Source organism: Anser cygnoides, chromosome 3, assembly GCF_040182565.1.
Source record: "Anser cygnoides isolate HZ-2024a breed goose chromosome 3, Taihu_goose_T2T_genome, whole genome shotgun sequence".
NCBI classification, from domain to species: Eukaryota; Metazoa; Chordata; class Aves; order Anseriformes; family Anatidae; genus Anser; species Anser cygnoides.
In genome coordinates this window covers 90,498,134-90,520,402 of record NC_089875.1, presented here as the reverse complement: position 1 = coordinate 90,520,402, position 22,269 = coordinate 90,498,134, and the positions used below count along the sequence as shown (strand labels likewise).

Genomic DNA, 22,269 nt, shown 5'->3' with positions numbered 1-22,269 from the left:
TCAGCTTCAAACCCAAAATCTAGGCTGCCATCTCCTGCTGGGTTTTAGTCCCAGTTAAACACACAGTTTTAGCTTCCCTTGCTAATTGCCAGCTGCCTGGGGCACGCTCCAGCAGTAGTAGCAACTTGGTGGGCAGGGCGAGTTGCAATCTGCTGGTCTGGAGCAACATAGGAAGATGTTTACATAAAAGCCACTAGACAAGGCTCATATAAATTATTGTGTGATTTTAAATTATACCATTTTGATAACGCTGTGAAATTTAACATTATCCCCTGATTTCAGACTTCTGATGTGCTTTGTAGAGAGACTTTGTACGCATTTCTGTTTAAATGTGTACAGCTGTGTAGCCCTGTACCTCTAACAATGCCTAGGCCTGTAGTGACAGCAGAACATGCATATACATTATCTCTTGATTTACTACAACTGAACTGAAAATTACCATGGTAACTCTTGCATCACATGAATCAGTTGCCGATATACGAGGGCATCACTGCATCTTTCTGGACTCTTTGTGCTACTAATATTTTGTAAGAAACCTGGGTTATTTATTGTTGTTATTGTTTTAGGGTTTGCTATCTGAAGAAGTTCTAACTTGAGGCTGGAAACAAGGCTATGCGGCTAAGGTATTGTGCTGCTCCAAAGCAAATTGAATTCACACTGCCAAATAATCTCTCCTTCCCCAGTAGCTCTGTAAGTAATGCTGTTAAGATGTTCGCATAATCCTCATATTTCAGTAATTGAACTTCTGCTAGAGTACTGTGCAATTCTCTATGCATTATGCTTGTTCCTGACTAATACTTTGTTAATACAATAAGAATACCTGGGAGAAAGAGCAGTTCTGCGTAGCTCGCAGCTACTTTGTCCTACCATCGAGTCCCCACAAATTAATTAGGTTTTATTCTCTCGAATGCTCTGGGAAACCAAGGCATCTACAAATGCTGTAGGAAATAATAATGATGAACTAGTGGGTGGCTCAGTTAATTAGCAAAATCTTTTGAGTTTAGGGCATTAACAATGAATTTTCAACTATAGATCTCATCTGTGTATGTAGAGCCATGCATTGCTGTGCAGAGATACCCGAGGTAACTCTGACAATGTAAGCTCAGTAAAAAAAGCAGCACAACTACATTAGTCCAGCCTTTGTAGGGATGGTGAAGTAATGCACTTCTTACTACTCAGCTATCCTGCTATAAACTTTAAAATAAAACTACCAACAAATCAGTTGATTGCCTGGGTATCTATAGTAAAATAGATAAGGGGGGGGGGGGGGGGGGGGGGGGAGGGGGGGGGGATTAACTACCCCATCAGCTATTTTGAAAACACAATAGTAATTATGTGTAATTGGTAATTTCTTCACGTTCACATGGTAATGACTGAGCATATCCTGAATACTTGGTAAATACAATGTTCATGGTAAAAAGGTAAAAACCTTTTAACTTGTTGGATACCCACTATGAAGGGACTGCTGCTGTTGTGTCCTTTCACACACAGAGCCTTACAGAGGTTCTGAAATCATTTCTAAATTATTACCTAGGACAATTTGAAACTATTACCTGTGAAAATAAATTTGAAAAGTCCAGAGTTAAAGAAAATGTGCTATCAAAGTATCTGCTTCGCATTCATGTATCATCCCTTTTCTATTCCTTCTACCATGTTTGCACCTGGCAGGGTGCCGCTCCAAGCAGTCAGGGGCAGCACTATGCACCGCTTGGGTGCCATGGCACTTCTGTTCTACAAAACCTTTAGGGTTTAGGAAACTAGCACCAAATGCTTCACATTTGTGCTATGCATATCGTGCCTGCCCCCAGAGGGGTTGACAGCTGATGCATCACATTGCAGTGCTCCAGTGTCAGTGGAGTGGTATCTGTGGGAGCAGTAACTTTCTCATGGTGATGTCCAAGGGCTCTTGCAGGGGTGAAATAACTTTGCAGAGTCCAGCACTGTTCCAGGTCTGTTTCTTTGATCTTTCCCACACTTTCCTAAATATGTAGCAATGTAAATATTTGTATTAATATCTGTTAGCAGTAAAACTATTACTGTTGACAGCATACTGAGGGATACTAAAATGAGCATGTGAAAGGCAATAATGTTCTGTAGTGTGCACTTCCTGAGTGCACTCAGATGCCATTTAGTGGTGATGGTAGAAGAAGAATCTTACACAGGATAGAAAACTGAGACCAAACAGTAGACGCAAAAATAACTGCTCAGGAACAAATAATTTCTGCCTTTTACTGCCACTAAGCATCTTTGCTTCCTTTCATTCTGAACATTACAGGAGATTGAACTGCTGCTCTGTATTTCCTCTCTAAATTTCAACATTTTCACAGGTCCTCTTTGGGCTTTAGGAAGTCCAATTTATTTTCTACGATATGAGTTAAATCGTCTATCAGTAGTGGATGTTTCTGAGACTGGAAATTGCTAGCCATTTTATAAGCTACAGCAAAGAAAGCTCTTCTCTGTCATGTTGTTTCTAGGAGAACAGAAAAAGTTGTTTTTTTTTTTTTTTTTTTTTTTTTTAATGTTACTGGATAAAAACAATGGAGAAAGTGATCTCAAAGACTGCTTTATTCAATCTGACGTGTTCAGACCTTCACTTTATAAGGGCAGTCCAGCTAATTAGACTGTGCATGATGTGTATTGCATGGCCTTTCAGAATCCCATGTATATTTACCATTTATTATTTGTTAAGGCAACTTATTTTATCTTATGGTAACAATACCAAACAAATGGAAGATACTGCTACAATAACAGTTAGACCCTTCCTAAACAATGTAAGCTGTCAATGATAGTCTGGAATTCCTTTGTGACCTGTAGCTGTACTTCCCACTGTTTTAAATGGTTGGTTGTGTCAGAATTTCTCTTCACAGAACTTGACCACTTTTTGTTCTAATGCACAGCATGTTAAGTAAAATTAAATTACATATTATGAGAAAAGACTACTCCATAGGGTAATGTTTTTCCAACGTGAACTCAGTGCTAGAATATGTATTTTAATGACAGAGAAATTATAGGCTGTCAAATAGTCATTTAGCAAGGCTGGAGTATTCTGAGTTTCTGCTGCCATTATTACTGCTTTAATGAAAATACACGTAACTAAAAAGAAACTCTTCTTGAGTACAATTTAGTTAAAAAAGAAAAGTATGTCAAAATCTAAACCTATGAATTGTAGAAATTTAAAACTGTGAAATACAGTTTGAGATAGGAAAGCAATTTAAAATGGGTGTAAAAATACCATCAATAAATCATGAAGGAGATTCTGGAGACTATCCCTACCCTGCGAAATAAACCCAAAGTTAAATTTCATGTTTTGGTAGCAGCTTAGTGGCAGCATAAGGCAGATTTATACAAAAATCTAGTGCTGAACTTAGCAAAGCATTGGTACATGCAAAAATAGTGAAGAGAGATGATGGCCAGCTCTGGTAGCCTACAAAATGCAACCATAGCCTTCAGAGGGAGCAGCAGCACATTCTCATCTCTCAGAAGACTGGTTGCTGTAACACATAACTCAGAGGAAAGGAGCTGTGAAAGGAGATGTGGAGTTTCTAGATGTGATAAGTAATAGTTTGCATTTTTCCAGAGGTATTCTATAGAATCTGACAGCTGCCCATACCCACTTTATTCACTGTGTGTCGTTATTAATGTCTTCTGTGGGTATACCACACCATTCAGTACTAACATCAGAACGTGTAAGACTGAAATATATAGAGGAAACATTGAGACTACATGACAATCAGTTTATGTTGCCTACTTTTCTACAGAAAAGGGATTCCTACAGTTTTAAGCTACTTGTAAGCATTTCCTTGGAGGTGACCTGTATGGGCAAATGCTGTACCACTGTTCTGCATTGTGGAAGACAACTTGTCATGTGTCGGAGTAAGGGGTAGAGCAAGGGTGGCTGGCAGAAGAGAAAGCTGCCTGTAAAATGGGCTTGGAGACTGTGGTGCATTATACCTGACATGCTGTGATGGAAAAAATGGCTTTTCTTTTTGTGTGTATGATCTCCCATCATACTTAAAAGTCTCTAGAGTCTAGCAGTTTCATGCTAGTGAAATATAAGTTAAAGAAGATTAGGGATTATTTCTGAAGTCATTTGAGCATAGGTAGAAGTTCTCTTGGTAAATGTTTCATACATTCAAAATAAAGATGTTATTTCTCCTCAGAGGAACACATCTTTAGTTTATGGACAAACTTTTAAAACAGAGGGAAAAGCTATTAACTATTAAGTCCTGCAGGCCTGTGAATGAATTTCCTTGTGTGTAGATGAAGAGCCCATTAAGGGTGAAGGTTGACACTGGTAGGATCTTCAACTGGGCCTTGCAAGATCATTGCAAAATTTCTGGGGATGTTAATCATAGAATACAATGGGAAATACACAAAAAAAAAAATCAGATAAGAAAAAAGGATGGGGAGAATACCTATCTTTTGCACAGGATATCTGAAAATATTCACAGGGGGCTGTACGTGTATTCTCTTTTCTATATGCTTTTGGTGTCTACAGAATTATTTTAAATACCATATATTATTAAAGGAATTAGCAATTCAAGAATCATATGTCTTAAGAAGCTGATAACAATGGCTTTTAGATCATTTGGGGAATTTTGATTCATCTCAGAAGGGATAGATGGAGCTCTTACTGTTTTTCTACAGCCTTTGTTCCTTATCTTATTGAGTAATTGAAATTCAGACTTAACACGTTTGATTCTTAGATACGTATTTTCATTAAAAACTTGCCAGTTATGTGAGAGCTATGTAAGTTCTTGAGATATTCATTAAATGAGATTTGTAACAGTTTACATGATATTCTGACAGTTTACCAAATCTATCAGTCAAAAGCAGATGGCCTGCGTTGGTAGGCTTTTTCTGTTATAATGAATATATTTTCAACATATGTACTTCATTTATAATATATTTGTTCACAAGTTTTAATTCTTAAAAATCATTTAATCAACCCATGATATCCTCCTACACTTTAACTCAATGATTGAATGTTCAGATGTCATTCATCTGCAGTTCACTTTAGTAATGCACATGATATGCAACAAAATAAATTATTCAATATATTAGCCCTAAAATAATAAAAATATAGCTGTATTCATTTGTGACTTCTTCATACCTACCCCTTCATGAATATATTTTGCAATTAGATGCCCAGGTGTTGTTAGCTTCAATGCTTCACCATACGGATTGCTTTTTGAATGCAGTCATGTTAGCCATCTCCCTTCAAGTTGAGGCCATGGAGGATGGCATAGTCTGGCCAGGAGAGGATGGAGAAGGGGAAGAGCACAGAGAGACAAGTCAGTCCCCCAAGAAGGCAGAATCTCCAGTGTCTTGAAGAGCAATGACCTGAAGACCAGACCTTCTCCCATGAGTTACTACACTTGGAAGCTTGGTGGCTGGGTTGCCTACATCCCAATTTTCCTAGCTGTAAAAGCAGTTAGATAATGTACGGGACTGTGGCCAGGGCTCTGTCATGTGAAGATGTCATATACATTTCAGGATTTTATCCTGAGCTGGGAAAGTGGGAAACTCCAACACTTATCCACAAACCATGGCACGATGAAGTGAAGCTTGAATTCACTTCATCAGAGGGCAGAGACACAGCTGAGCTAACAACTGCTTCGGTGTGGACAAGGGTAATGTCAACAAAAGATTTGTGGGGTTTTTTTTAGAAACCTTTTCTCATAACACAGTACATGGGAAGTGGTTTGGTTTGAGACGTTATCTAGAGGAGCTCTAGTGACATGCTATCTTGGGTGATACTCGTAATACTTGGGGTGATGGTAAATATGGCTTAAGAGCAAATCCTGTACAGAGAAAATGTTCCTAGAAATACTACTTTTTTTGTTATTAAGAAGTTTGTAGAGGAAAAGTGCTTTCAGTGAACAGATTTTCTACATTTATAGAGAAATTCATTACATTGATGATTTCCAGATTTAAGTAATCAGAATATCTGTACTGGACTCACTATAAATACGAAGCAGAAGCAAATGAATGTGAACTTCTAAAGTAATACAGAATCATCAAGGGCTGTTTGAGGATTCCCTTGTGCCATCTGTGCTTTCTATGACTTGTTATGTTGCTGGATGGAAACAAGTAATGGGGATGTTATCATTAGTCTAACATAATCAACTTCTTAATTAATCACATTTACAGGGACAAACATATACTATAAAGATACCTCTTTACAAATACAAAACAAAAAATGTTTTGTTTTGGTTTGGTTTGCTTTTGTTTTTGTTTTGTTTTGTTTTGTTTTTTCTTGTATTAGATATGTATCTTTTTAAGGGAATAATATTTGTCTTAGACGCAATTAAATAAGACTTTTTTTTTGTTAGATTTGACCAAAACAATGTAAATTCCTACTTATTTTCTAATTAAACTGTGAATTAAGGATTGCTTGAAAATGTTTATGCTTCTTCAGCTACCTGAATCAGCTTGAATTAAATTATGTATTTATTCACTTTACCTTACCGTAAGCTAGAATTTAGGGATTACTTTTATAGCTTTTATAGCAGTTCAGGAGTTTACCTACTTTTTTACAAAAGTGTTATTGCAAGCTATGGTATAGCACCAGAAATGATGTAGAAGCAGCTTAGGTTTCATGCAATTTCTGCTGAGATACTAACCAGTGTCAGGTATCCTGACTTTCGTGTTCTGTAACGCTGACACACATTAAACTGTGGAACTTAACTAGAATCAAATGGTAATGATATGTACTGGTAAATTAGCAACTTGGCAGGTAAATAATAGAAACTATCTGAGGGTCTTTAAAATAAGGATTTATATATACATGGATAAAGTGTACTTTTTCTGGCATGTATAGTTGATTTTATCAGCATACTGACTTCCTGTGTATCTAACAGATCATAAAATAGTTGACAAACTGAAAGCAGTTTATAAAAGATATTTTATCTGTGTAAGTTCTGTGTATTTTTAATAACCTGGACTATTAGAAGTATACATGTTATGTACATGAACAAAACTTTTAGTTTACCAGTAGCCAAGTAACGTGATATTGTTCCAGTTAATGTTAATTAGAAAGTGAGTTGAGTAAGAAAGGACGATTTATAATGGTTGAAATTTTTTCACAAATGAATAACTGCACTAGCTGGGTCAATTTGTAACAACTGATACTACCATTGCATTGTCACTTAAATTCTTTTTTTGGGGGGGAGAAATTCATAACAAAAGTTTGTGAAAGGACAGAATTGAAGAGTGTGCCTATACTTTAAATGTACCTGTTTTATTAACTTAGGTACCTTCTTCTCAGTTCCAATATAATAAATTACCTGCTGGGGCTTTCTCAACTCTTTTCAGCTTTCTTTCAATATAAATAAAAAGGAAAGTTGAGTAATACCCAGAATCTTAATAAAAATATTGTATTTTTTGTTTCTGGGTTTGTTTGTTTTTTCATGAACCATCCTGAAACTCCATCCATTAGATTTTTGCGTCAGAAAAGCTTGTTCTAATTTTTTTTTTTTTCTCATTCATCTACAAAGATACTCAGGTTGTTCTTCAGTACCACGTGAGTTAAGTCATTCTGTCTGTGTTCTCTGCCTCATGGCCTGTTTCATTAAACTGGAATACTGTTTTAGATTAATGTCAGTATGTGTGAATAAATGTTTATGATTCTTTGCAAAAGAGTCTCCCAAGAAGCAAAACACTGAGAGCCTATATCTAATACATGCTTATTGAGAGGACAATTTTTATTGTAAAACCTATTCTTCACTACTATTAAAAGATTCGTCCTAAAATTCTTAGAGATAGTGAAGAAAGGTGATCATACTTTAAAATATTAATCACATTTCATTTAGCAATAATTGTATGTTCTCTGTTAATACTTCGTCCACAGATTGGATGGTATATTTAGATAACTTCATCCCAAACAACTAAATTAGCAGTATTCAATAAAACATGAAATATATTATAGTAAGCTTATAAATTATGACTTTGTTTTAGACAAATTATTATGTATTGTAACTGTTTTGAACAATCAGGATTAGGGTAGAAAATAGGTAAAATACTAATTATATTTCTGTAGAAGAAAATACATTAAGTTTGTAGAGATGTAAAAAAGTAAATGGGAGTAGGATAAATATATGCATATATTCAGATATTCATCCAATAGTAAACATTTTTAAATTTATATATTTTTAAGGTAATTGTTTAGAATGGTATTTGTGTTCATTCTGGTTGCTTCCTATTCTGCCTGTAAGAAATCATCCAGAACAGTAACACTAGAAAATTTTAATATCAAATACAGTTTTCCTTACCTTCCATTTTATTCAGCGTCTGCTCTGTGCACTCTGTATATTCACTATTACAATTCAAAAAGATGTAGTGCAAACCACCTTTGGGTTTCTTGTGCCTGAATGTTATCAGCTTCCAATTTTACTGTTGTTTTTATCCATTCTTCAGCTACTGACCTTTGAGAGTTAATATCTCCACTCTCTTGGTCATTTCTTCTGTTAAGAACCTAATTCTCCCCCTTAACTCTCATGATTATATTCTTTACCTCATGTTCTTTTCTTCTGTCTTTCCTAAAGCTCCTTTCCTTTGCAAAAGGGAGAGGGGTGGCTCTTTTTAGCGTAGTATGTTTTGAACTCAGTGATTTGGGGTTAGGGTCAGTCCTCTTTTTTGACTGTGGGGGTCACAGCCCCCAGGGCATGGTGGCACTGTGTTGGTGGCTGTCCTTAGGGTATAAGGATCACCCACACCAGCAGCTCCAGTAGTGTGCCAGAGACCATGACAGCTTCAGCAGGACCTGAGGAGGCACGGGGTCTGCAGGAGAATTAGCATCGTACCAATGAGCTCTGCACTGATGAAGTTACACTGTTGAAAATCCAATAAAAGAAACAGGATTTTACAGGTCTAAGCTGCTTAAATCCATCTTGGCTTTGAAGGAGGCCATCTGGGAGAGCTGTCCCAGAGACTGGAGACACCTCTTGGTTCTTGCCAGGCTGTCCTGGCTGTGCTGGTGATGCAGCTGGTGCCTGCAACTTGGCTAGACTTCCAACACAAGTTTTCTTTTCTCAGTGTGTCCTTGCTTCCTCATTCCTCGTGAAGCCAGGAGCATGTGGCTTATCGTGACTGCCCTGATAAAGACCAGGACCTTGGAAAACAGTGGGTCGGCAACTCTTTTGCAGCACTTTAGCTTAACCCTCAGGTGCACACTTCCACATTATTGCTTTGAACTCTGCAGTGTCTATATAGATTGTATGTATCATTGGGAACACATTTGTGAGGCAAAGGTACACAAAAGGAAAAATGCACGTCTTAAGAACATGACTGTTTAAAAAAAAAAAAACAAAACAGTTTAAGCATGGAGCATTGGTATTCTGGAATCAGAAATAATTGGAATTAGACAAAGAAGTTGCATTTCTTCTAATACAACTTTAATAAATTGTAGAAACAGATGTAAAAAAAAATAGGCTATCAGGTAATGTGAGCTCGAGGGAAACAACTGATGCAAAGACTTTCCTAAGATATCATCACAGCTAATGTTACATTATGTAAATTAAAGCTTTCTTTCTCTATGGAAAATAATTCGCCTGCTTTGAAACATTACTAGGTTTTGCCAATTTCCTGCGGTAGCAATATAATTAAATATTATTAAATACTTTAATAAGATATATCAAATGTTTAGAAATGCAATACCTACACCTCTAATTTCAGAGCTCCAGTAAAAACCTGCAAACAGACTGTAAGCAACTGTTTTCACTTTAGTCTGAGTCCTCTGGCAGCTGTGCCGTCTCTGGACAGTAATGGGGGTTTGCCCTTCCTGTGTCTAAATGCAAAATCTTTTTTTTTTCTGTCAGGCAAAACTCTGATTCTCAGTCATCTGAATTAGTGAGAAAAGAAGTCCTAGTTCCTCCCCCTTTGTTCTGCTTCACCAGTGCACATGATAAAGCAGACGAATTTATAATCAGAAGATTAACCCTAGGTGTTGTACAGAGCATCCATGCCAAGCTATAGTGTTTTTACCTCACTTCTCTTTGCGTACTAGAAGAGAGCTTGAAGCATGGCACTTGGGTGCTGGGTTTAAGGGCCCCAAAACAAAGAGCTCCTGGTTTATGGTCACAGCCAATCTGCCTGCTGGCAAAGGAAGCAAAATATTGGCTTTAGTGCTTGCTCCTCAGATCCAGTTTTGAAGACATTTCAGCCAAGCAACTGTTAGGTTGCATGCTTCATACATATGCACAACTCACCGCTATGCCCTTCCTGCCTGTGGCACGTGCTGTTGTCAAGTCTTCAGTAGGAATTGTTGGGAGACAACTTTGCCTCCATATTCTCCATGGGTGTTCTTAAGTCACTTTAACCCTATGCCACTTTCATGAACCTCCTTTAAAAAGCTGAGATGGTATGCCATTATGAGTTGCACAAATGTACCTGGAGTCACCAGGTACACAAAATTCCCTGGATCTTCCCCCTTTCATTCTTGTACAGCAGGCATTACTGTAATATGGGTTATGCTACGTGCTAGAGACTTTAAAAAATATTATTCTTTTAGGGGGGTAATGCCCAGTGATCTCAGAGAGTAGCGACAGTACTTTGGGAAGAAGATTAGATGAGAACAGAAACCCTGACAGGATCAAGTGCAGTAGCTATGCAACATCAAGATGTGGCCTCTGTGATTCTAGCTCTTCAAAGGCATGGACAGCACAGCTGGCAGGAGGCTCTCACCACCCCTTCCTTTGCACATGATGAAAAGGAAAACAAGTTACTGTAAACAGGTGGATGTACTGCACTTAAATTTTTAACCTCATAGATGCCTCACTCAAAGGATTTTATACTTGCAGTAATATATCTTACTGAAGATAATTGTTTTCTTAACTGCTCCTAGAATATGTAAATGGTCTTAAGAGGAATACTAATTACACTGGTCTGCCTTTTGGGTGGTTGTATCCAGTACAGAAGGCTGTATCTTCTTCAGACAGCCATTAATTTCTGTTTTTCAGGTGAATTATTCTCTCTTCAGTAATTGATCTTTGTGCTTAAAGACAGGTATCATTCCTTTTAGTCTACTATCTTCTTAGCTTTAACTGAATTTAAAACATCAGTTGCAATATTAAAGCTTGGATTTTGTAGTATGCTATTTTAGAATGTTTTCATAAATTTGGGTATGCTGAATGGCAGTTCTTCAACTCCAAATACCTTCCAGTTAATAAACAAAATAAATAAATGTGCAATAAAGTAGTAAACAGACCATGAATCTGAATCACTTCTTGTTTTTCAAGCTGAATTTTTCCAGGAAATTAGTTTATGAACTAGATTTTGAAGTCTGGACTCCATCAGTCCTTGAGGAGAAAGAGCTGTAATTACATTCTCTTTCAATTTATGCCGTGTGTCTGCACTCCTTTTTTTAGAATTTTTCTTTTTAATTCTATTATATTGAATTTAATTTCACATGACAAGTAGCTGAATCATGCAGATAAATAACAGAAGAAATATAATTGTTCTGTAAAGACCCCACTGTTTGCTGTAAGAATGTGTACATCGTAGTCACTCACTAAGACTGCAGCTTATGAGGATATATGAAAGCTAGCTTTAGCTTCTTGGCTAGGGTCCTGAAAACAGGAGTTTTTCAGTAACTCAAAAAATCAGGGCTAAATTCTTCTTCATTTCATGGATTCCATGGTTTTGTGGATTTTCATGGATTTTATTTTGTAGCTCACACTGAGCAACAAACTACTGTAATGGATGCCCTATTTCCAGTAGAATTTTGTTACTTTTATTATAAATGAGCAAAGGTCCTAGGACCAGGCTTAGTATGGACATACATCTTAGGTGTAAAAAAATTCCTCTACAATTTTGCCTGTTCAATAGCATTTCCTTGAACTTTGAAATATTGAACTTCCTTCTGCTAATGATGAAAAATAAAAAATACAACCCACCACATCTACAGATGTGGCTATAATCTACAGATATTTTTTGCCCTGATTTGGAAAGCTGGGTATCTTAATTCCACTGATAAAGTCATGTTTTGTAATTTCAAATATCTAAATATTTGCAGGAGTAATATGTTTTAGTAGTATACTTGCAGTATCAATGTTTTCTGATTGACAATAGGAACAGGTAAAGAAAATGTTCAGTGGATGAACTCCATCCTCAATTACTGTGAAACAATTTGCAAAGATGTTTATCCCTTATGGAGATCATTTAATTGTAACAGCAAGCTCGGAATGTAGAAACTTAGGAATTTTTATCCTAGCAATGGATTTTCTGCTGTTGAAAATACTGGAACTAGAATTATTATTTTCATCATTACAGCTGTATTTTTTCTTTCAGTCTTATTTCTCTTATAAAAGTTGCAGGAGTTCTTCTCCTTGTGTAGACATAGTAAAACATTGCTTCAATGTTACCCAGCCCCTCTGTACCCATGGAAGAAATGCAGAATTAGTAACAAATAGTGCAGATGGGGTCCTCTGGCTTGGGACCCCCCCCTTCTCTGTTGGTTGGCCCCACAGCCAGAGTCTAGGTCTGTTTTGTTTATGAGCATAGTTGTATCCCGCCATGTGTTCTTCAGGCCATATCCAACAACCCCACCACTCTAGACACAGCCTACAAAGTATTTTTCATCTTGGTATCTCCCTTCCTAAAAGCCTACTGTTTTCATTCAGGTGGGGTTCATTGCTCTCATTGATGTTCATAATGCACATGAACATTGGTGGTCACTTAGAAAGAGGGGCCAAACCAATGCTTCTCTTTCCTCCACAAAAGAATTAAAGCATACAAGAAAACTTGGTCTACCTACAAGGAAAGAGGTCTTGATTAATATCAGTTCATGCTATTTTTCATGCTATCAAAGAAAATGAACAAAAATGTGAGCTTAATTAAGGTGAACCTGCCAATGCTATAAGATAAATGCTGTTCTTTGTGTGGAGGAGTTGCAGTGACAAATCTCAGTAATTAGGAAATTGCATATAGTATGCTACTTTTAGCAAGATAAATTCACAGATTTTACCATCTTCTTATTAGTAACCCATAATATATATAGGCAAAATGACAATATGTATTTTATTAGTTACTAATGAAAAGATAATATCAATAATCTTCACTTTATGTTGAGTATGAGATAATTTGCAAATAAAGGATCTGGTATTCAGTAAAACTAAAAGGAATATTACTCTTTCCTTGTGCAAAGTTTTCTTAAAAACAAATTGCAAATCGAAGACTTTAAGTTGCTAATATGTCATCTGAGAAATATTAGACTTGAAGGAGGATGAATAGGTTTAATTATGTGTAAATAGATTCATTAAGAGGAATGCAAAGGTCCAGCAATTATTCATTTTCTGAGATTAGATTAAGAATATTGTGTTTAGAGTCTTGTATCTTAATAGACCACTTTAATTTCTGTTTATACCTATTATTCTATTTCAAGTGCACAGTAATCTTCTTTTCAATGAAATGTATCCATTTATCTAACCAGGGGAAATATTATATGTTCCTAAGTATTCATACAATTATTCAAAAACTGTGATGACTTTAAGTTGGCAATAAAAACATTTTACTTTGTATTTGCCATTGTTGCCTTGAGTATCTCTAGACATTGCTGGGCATGAGAAATTCTCTGCTGAAGAGGATTTCTGAGAGCACAGAAGAAAGACATCGTAAACCAGGGGATTATTAATGACAGATTATTAATGACATTTATATATCTGTTCTCAGTATCATCTGTTCAATTACAATAATTGCTGTATTTCAAAAATTTTCTTTCTTGTATGAACTTATTTAGCAATGTTTTAGTTTAGCTTCTGGTGCAGAGACCATTTGCACATACTTACAAGACATTTCTTGTATGTAATGCTAATATGTATTTTTGTATACAGGACCATTTCCACATGCAAATAATGCCTACAGGGGAGAAGTCAGAAGCAAGCTAGGAAGAGCCCATTTTTGAGAATTTTAATTGTGGCATTATACATTTATTTATATTTACAAGAGGTAATAGTGATGCAAAGGGTTTCTTTTCAGTACTGTCAATCTTGATTCATGTAGGTGTAAATGAGATCAGAACCAAGCCTATTACATCCAGGCTTGTTAACCTAGTATAACACTGCAGTCTTACTGGCATAGTAATTTAAAATATTTTTTTACATATTCCCACACAGTTGTCTTTTTGTGTTTCTCAGGGGTCTTGAGTGTCATGGTTACCAAATGACAGGAAACACAACACAGTGACAGAGAAATAAAAAGTATTTGGTGCCCCCAACCGGCCTCAGCTGAAGAGAAACCATTGTAAGAACATCACTTTATTTTCTTATATCAGTCAACATTTTATGTCTGAATTCCTTCAAAGTTATAATGTTACAGTTATAATGTCAGGAGTCTCATGAAGAAAATGAAAAAAAAAAAAAAAAGAAAAGAGAAAAAGAAAAAGACATACACTGTTCTGTTCCATGTTGCTGGGTTTTTCTTGCATCTCTCTTTCACTCTATGCCAACTTGAATTCAAGGTCTAGGATCAGGATGCAACTCACACTTGTGAGTGCCAAGTTCCACCTCTGGATACCCATAGTTTAAATGTAGAGTGTGCATTGGCAGTCAACTGTTAGAAACCAGCAATGGGATGGGAGGAGGCATCCAGAAAACAAACAAACAAACGACAACAACAACAACAAAAAACAAAAACAGTATTTCTTGGATCCTAATTCTTAGCAATAGAAATCTAGAGTTCTCATTAACTAATCTTTTCAGTCAAATCTGACCACCAGTGTTCCACTTCTCCCATTGACCATTCTGGGATGCTTGAGGCAGTCAAACATGCCAGTCTTGTAATTGTTACCTCCCTTGGATTAACCGGCTCCACAGTCATTTGTTTTTCTGGTGATTTTTGTCTGTAGTCCTTGAAAGGTCCCTCCTACTACCTAGTTCAGCTTTGTGTGAAGGAACCCACAGTCTTCTTGAACACAGTCATCATCTCCGTGCTAATGATGATTCACGGATCTGCTCCAGACTTACCTTCTCCTCTCCAAATTAGGCCCCATTAGCAGTCATCTTTTCTTGCCCAGTTGTCTCTAACTGAAATTTGAGTTGAATTATTTTTTTTTTTCATTCATTACTTACTTACTCAAAGGCTACCCAATACCTCCTGTGTATGGAAAGCACATAACCTCCATAAACTCATAGTGGCCTGAGTGGCATCTCTGACTCAAGCTTCTCCATAGCAACTCATTGCCAGGCCATGACAAGACTTGCAGGTCACTCCTCTGTGATCTCCAAGAGATTTCTCCACTCCCTTTCACCCACAGAGGCAAAACCCTTATTTACATCCTCATTGTCTTGCATTGTGATTATTGCAAAATCATTTTCTTTTGCCTTGGCAGGTGCAGTTCTGCCCTTATGATATCTATGTAAAGTGTAGGATGATACAATGTTCTGTCCAGCCAGTTTCTTTGGCAGTCTCACCCCTGTGTCCATGAATCACTCCACTGGCTCCTGCTTCTCTCTTCAATTAAACATAAATGCTTGTCTTCACTTTTAAAGCTATTTCTTAAAGACCCTGAAAGTGGTTCTACAAACTTGTCTAACATGCGATAGTTTAGTCCCTTGATAATATATGCTAAGAGAAATTATATGAAAAATGCATCATTTTCTTATCAGCTCAAAGTTTTCACTTATGAGTCACAAGCTACCTTTTTGCATGAAAGCCTCTCTGATAACAAAATAGGTAAAAACCACTGCAGGAAACAACCTTTAATTTCAAGGACAAAAAAATATATGGAAAACTTGGTTTATTAAACCAGTACTGAAATAACAGAATCATGGAAATGTTAGCTGGAAGAAACTCACAGAGGTCATACAGTCTGAGGGCTCACTCAGAACACAAGTGTCCCTGATGCTAGAGCATGTCAGCCATGAATTTGTCTAGCCAAGTCTTGAAAATTTCTACGGATGAGGTTTCACCATCTCCCTGGGCAACTTCTTTCTGGTTCCACTGCCCTCCTGGGAGGGTGTCCAGCCTGAAACTGCCAAGGAATAATTTGAGGTCATTGTCCCTTATTATGTTATCTGGCACTATCAGGAAGAATTTGACTTCTCCATCTTTGCAACTTGCCTTCACCTTTGCTGCAGGCTGCAATCAGATCACCTGTTAGCATCCCTTCTGCTGGGCTGAGCAAGCCCAGCTTCATTGGCCTCTTTTCACAGGTTACTTGCTGTAGGCCCTGACCATCTCTTGGTTGCTGTCTGCTTGGTCTTCTTAAGTTCCTCCGCATCTGTTTTGAACCGTCCCAAAACTGGATACCATATTTCAGGTGCAGCCTCAGCACTGACAAGTAAATGGGGATAATAAGTTCTCTTTTGATGTCTGTTTCTCCATTAACATATCGAACTGTGCAGCCCTCTCTGCGCTGACAGCATGCTCTTGGCCCGTGTACACCCTGGCCTTCATTGTAACCTCTGGGTCCTTTTCACCAGGGCCCAGGCACGGATACATTATGGCATTGCTTCACCCAACATTTTGCCAGCTGTGGCAAACTGTATGATCAGTGTCGGTTTGCCTCTTCATTTATTCCAGCATATTCTTGTGTTCCTTTTTGTTTTTGTTGTTGTTGCTGATGTTGTTTTGTCTGTTGCAATTCTCTTTGCATTTCTTTGTAATATAAAGCAATGAAGAAAGTTAAAATACCATTCTCCAGTATGTTCATCATAATGTTCCTTCTTTTCTTTTTTAGGTAATTACAGTTTTTTTCCTGTTTTCAAGAAATTCATTTTCATTATAAAAAAAAAAAAAAAAAGAAAAAAAAAAGAAAAAATGGCCCTTCAAACTCTGCATCCTTTTCCAAACCTAGAAATTCAGCTGTTGCTTAGTAATTCAGTTTCATTCCATTGATCTAATTTAAAAAAAGAAGAGAAAATGATTTTTAAAGTTTCTTATAGTTTAGTCATAGTGCTGAGGTCTGTTTTACTCTTTTAACATTTATGAAATATGTGCTGGTGATGTTGGAATAGCACAGTACATGTGTAACTAGTCAATGCCCAACAGTAATTTGTTTTAGTCGCTTGGCCTTGGTGACTTGGATGAAGTCCCTTTCAATGTTGTAAGCCCTGTTAAGCATGTTAAGGATGTCAGACTGCTGCTGTCACTCCCTTTGCCTTGGACTTTCAGCAGTTTGAAGTCCATACCTGACAAGGTTTAGTATAACAGTGATAATAAGTGGTGATAATATAAATACAAATAGACATTGATATTAATGTGGTTGGACCATGGTGCCTTTGTACAAATTCTTTCTACTTATTTGCTTACCCCCCAATCTATGCACAGCAAAAACATAACTTTTGGTACTTCCATGGGAGAGGATGTGTCAAAACTCTGCTGTTTGGCAGGCTCAATACAAGGAAACAGAGGAAGAGCAGATTCCCAGGTGTCCTTGTGTCTTCTGCAGTGGATCTGCAAGAAGCTAGGAACTGAAGCACTCTGCGAGTGACTATATATTTTGCAAAAACAGAAAACCAAGATCAGCCTGATTGCAATAATACAGGGGTCTATGTCATACTTTAAATTAGTGCTGAAGTGTTGGAGACTTCGGCAAAGCTGGTGATGTTAGGTACAGATATTTGATGTGTTAGCATATCCAAAGGACAGTGTAGTAGTCTGATCACAGCAGCTGCTCATGTGTGATTACTTATACTTAGGACTGTGGAAGCATTTTTAAATACAGCATTTAAAGGTGTATTAAAAGGCATTTTGGAAGCATATAAGTTCAAATCAAATGGTGACATTGTCATCTTGAAGAGACTGGTTTTGGACGATCTCAGTTGTGTCTGGCTTCTGTTACTTAATGATACCTTCTTTTACTCTGCAAGCAATTTTCAACCTGATGTCATTTTTTTTCATCTGCTTCAACTTGAATGCTTCGGCATTTTTATACACTAAAAACATCAGCAACAGCAAGCAGTGAATCTGTAACCTGAATTTACATGTTAAAATAGAGAAGCCTTTTAATTTACTGGCTTTGACATCACTGCAATAAGGGTATCTAAAATAAGGATGCTTCTATTTGTAGTCACTTTTCTTTAATTCTTCATTTCCGAATGATGACCATTATTTTAAAATATTTTGTAAGCCACATTGGCTACTTGAGATTCATCAGTAGCAGCTGGAATCCACCACAAATTATTTATTTGGTGGTATAATATGATCATTTCTGATTGAAATTGTCATTTATTTATCCTGAAGTTGAAAACAAACAAACAAACAAAAACATAAAAATAGAAAGTTTAACAACAGAGAATGTGCAAAACCTGTGAAAATAGTTTTTGGAAAATGCTTTTTTGGGTGTTTTATTGTTTTATGGGTTTGTTTATTTATTTAGTTTTATTTGGTTTTGATCTCTCCAAAACACCCTTCTTTGCAACTGATATGGAAGTTTATTCCTTCTTTGGCAAATAAGCTTTTCTTATAGATTTTATACACAATCATTCTAATGATTTCTTCTGAAGGAGTTTGAACTGATTAAATCTTTTCATGCAGGTAGGCCTAAATTGAAATGGCTCCTTGATACATTTAAATAACACTTTATATTTTAAAATTCATGTTAGATAAAAAGAGGGATTTAGTGAAAGAAAGGATGAGATAACTGGAAGATGGGCCAATTTAATGATTTCTTTGTCATATCAGCTAGCTGTTCATCCTGAATTGCTTTTTTCATCAAATATCTATTTATAATGGTTCCAAAACCAAAAAGAGAAGAAAGGCTATTTTAATTAGAGCATACCCTCTATTCACAGATTAATTTAAGCAACATACTTTAGAAATCTTTAGACCTAATCCTATCACTATACTGTTGTGAAGAGCCGATTTTTTGTAGCAAGAGCTCCTTGTTTTGGGAAAGATGTATTTATGGAACATTTTTCTTCAGCTGAGAAGACAGATAACAGTCAGCTTCTCCAAAGTAACCATCATTATTGCCTGACTCAGGGCAGCCCACACATTAAGTGGCCATATTCATTACTTTAAAAAAAAAAAAAAACATAATTAATCTAAAGCACAAAAGGATTAAATTAAAGTAGAGCTGATTAAATACCTGTATATTTTACTATATTAGTCTTTTTTGTACATGTGGACTTACTGTGGAGAGCCTGTTATTTTCAGTAGCTTATTTAGTTATTCAAAGTAGTTTGTGTTTTTCCCACTGTATTTTAACTCCTTGGATCTATTCAAAACATTTTGGGGAAGCATTCACATTGGTGTGTGCTGAATCACTGTGTGGCTGATAGGATGAGAGAGGAATGATGTTATTTATCCAATTTAGAAGTGGCATCTAACAAGCCTTTTTGTCAGACATATATCACTCTTGTATAAAAAAGAAAATCTGCTCTAGATGCTGCTCGGACAGTTAGTGTCACCTAGTATTTAAAAATTAATGAACATCAAAGCAAACTAATTTGACCAAAGTTAATGCTCCTAAAGATCTGTCAGTTTCTATGCAGTATGCATTTTCTTTTTGTTCTTTGAATGTAAGCCACCTCTAGGGATCAGAGCTAGTGCCAAATTACTATTTTGGCTTTAAAATTATTTCCAGTTATGTGCACTGGAATGCCTCCCTAAAAGTCTCCAACCGTAGCATATGTAAGCACTACTTTATATTTCAATGTAATTTGAAATAGCTTGGATATTAAAATGGAGGGGAATTGTGATCAATGTTGTGTTACAACACTGAAAATTGTTTCTGTAGATCTGAAACGTTCTCCTTGCTGTAAGTATTATTCTGCTGTCATTTTCCTATATACTTTATGAATTTAAGAACTAGAAAAATCTCATACTGCACATCAATTTTCTGGTTTGGTTTTGCATGTCTTATATTCTACAATAATTCATCACATCTTTTTTTTTTTTCAAAAAAAAAAACAACGCTGTGTTTCCTGGTTTATGAGAGTCTTGAATTTTTAATAGCATGTCTACCATTTTTGAGGCAGTGTTGTTGCTCTTTCTTGGTTCTGAAGTCTATTACTTCTCCAAACGGTTAGCTAGTATTAGGCATAAACAGACATTTGTCTCTGTTTTGATTGGTGTTTTGCAAAGCAAACTAATGAAATTAGTAACATCGCAGGACAGTTCAAAAAAGCTTACTATCTACTTGTTCATGTAAAACCTTTTATGAAATTTTGTATTTTTAATAAACATATTCATTATATGCATTGCAAAGGAGACCAAAAAAAAAAAAAGATATTATTTGTCATAACTTTTTTTGTTGTTGACTAGCAATTCTTTTTTTCAGATACATCTAATTCTCATTCACCCATACACTTTCAATAACAAAACCCACTACCTGTTGCCCATCCTACATCTAAAACATTTCATTCTGCATCATGGAAAAACCATCACTGTATTGTTAGGAGATTGGCCTGTTTGGCAGATGTTATATTTTGAGAGTAAGAACGCTAATGAAGAAATGTAGAGAGCAATATAGGCTTATTCATGGATGAGCTGTCTTTAAACATGTCCAGGGAAGGAAGTGTCAGGTGGCACAGAGGGACCCAAAAAGCATATGTGGTATTTGCAAAGTACAGGTTTCAATGGGCATGTTTCCAAATGAAGACAGAGTAGCTACTGGACTTTGGCATGCCTTCTAAGCTATTCTCAGTATCATATGTGTTTTTTTATTAACTTGCCTAAGTAAGAATGCCTTGAAGTACATGAGCTGGTGATTTTTCTTGTGATTTTTTTGCCAGTAGGTAAAAAGTAACCAATGCTACTGAGTCAGTAAAAGCTGAATGTTGTTTCCTTGCTGAACAACTTCCAGTAATCTGGTGTTTTTATAGTTTTTAATTAAAAATAAATAAATAAATAAATAAATAGAAAAGCTTATTTTTGTTCTGAGGAATCTGTTGGTTGTTTCCTGTCTGTGGCTTTTGGGGCCTAACTAGACCAGTTACAGTTGGTGAGAGGATGTAAATGCACTTAATCATTCAGCACCTGTATTTTTCTGCAGCACTGCAGTAGGAGCTAAAAATTAAAAAAAAAAAAAAAAAAAAGGAAAATGCTAGAAAATAAGGCTCCAGTGTGGCCTGTCTCTTTGCTCTTTGGGTAATGTAACTATTCATTCATACATCTTCTCCTTTGCCGATGCTTCTTCCTTTGACACAGAGGTTTGTAAGTATTTAAACCAGTTATTGCCTCACAGTCTGATGAAGTCATACTTCATCAATTCAGTTGTTCATCATGTAATACATGGAAAAGAATATTTGGCCATCTGTTGATGCATGTGAACTACCATGTTCATGGTTTGCACTTATCCAAGAGGCACGTTCCTTCAAACCATCTTCTGCCTAGAAGTATTACACCATGCAAAAAATGAATTGGTTCTTTCAATTTAAATGTCAGCAGGCAGGTACCTCCTCCCAAAACATCATTTATCGCAGCTGTAAGAGAAGGCCAACAACAATCTTAAGCTCTTGTTAGCAGTCTATCCTTTCAGGTCAGGCTGGTTTCAGACACAGCTTGATGATGGTGCCTGTGTTGTAGGTATGCAGTGTGTAATTAGGGGACTTAATTTTTCAGACCTGATAATTGCCATTCAATTGATATTAATATGATGTGGTGGTTTGTTCCTAATTATTTGGGGGGAAGGTGCTTTTCTTACAAAGCTAATAGTTTGTCAGCAGTCAACAAACACAATTGTTAAGACTTTCCATATTTGAGTGTATTTTATAATCAGCATAAAATATAAACTTATGCTGTTCTAATGCTTTTCCCTACTTTTTATTTCCTCTCCGTCTTCTTTTGTTCCATCCAGCTCTCACAACCTTTTAGAAAGTGGGCAGATATCTGAGGAAAGCAGGTAGGGAATTAAAACATGTATTTTCTCTTTCATATTTTAGTTTAGAATGGCTGATTCAGCACATTACGGATGTTTGTTTTTCAGCTGTCAGTGAGGAATTAGCAAGTGGTTATAGTAAGGGCTTGCCTTATTTCAGAGACTGAGAAACATAATGATAGCTCTCAAAGAAAATGTTGAAAGTGCTGGAATCGTAGATTCTTCCTTTCAAAGTCCTTACAGTTTAAAAGTAAATGTTTCTGTCACTGGACTAAAAAGGTGAATAAAAGGTACTCTGTGAAGGAAGGAAGGAAGAATTGGAAGTGACTACATCAATGTAGTAAATTGGTATCATTCTTATTCCTTTAGAAGCTCTAGGCTTGAGTCTATGTGAGGGAAAACCATCTTTCACATACAGAGAAACAGCAGAACAACTCTGATGCCAAATGAAAAAGAGTATCGTGTTATTTTTGAACATGTCATTTCTTGTGATCCATGTTCTCAGGAAA

At 36.4% G+C, this 22,269-nt stretch overlaps 1 protein-coding gene and 1 long non-coding RNA gene across 3 annotated transcripts in view; both read left to right on the top strand.

The window, feature by feature from the left end:
* Positions 1-22,269, top strand: part of KCNQ5 (potassium voltage-gated channel subfamily Q member 5) — a 291,754-nt gene that overhangs the window by 58,631 nt on the left and 210,854 nt on the right. The gene's annotated exons all lie outside the window — the stretch shown is intronic.
* The window catches only part of LOC136790495 (uncharacterized), a 30,448-nt gene continuing 9,466 nt past the window's right edge, over positions 1,288-22,269 (top strand). Inside the window, exon 1 of the long non-coding RNA XR_010830505.1 lies at positions 1,288-21,784. This is a non-coding gene — a long non-coding RNA (uncharacterized lncRNA). The remainder of the gene's footprint in view (positions 21,785-22,269) is intronic.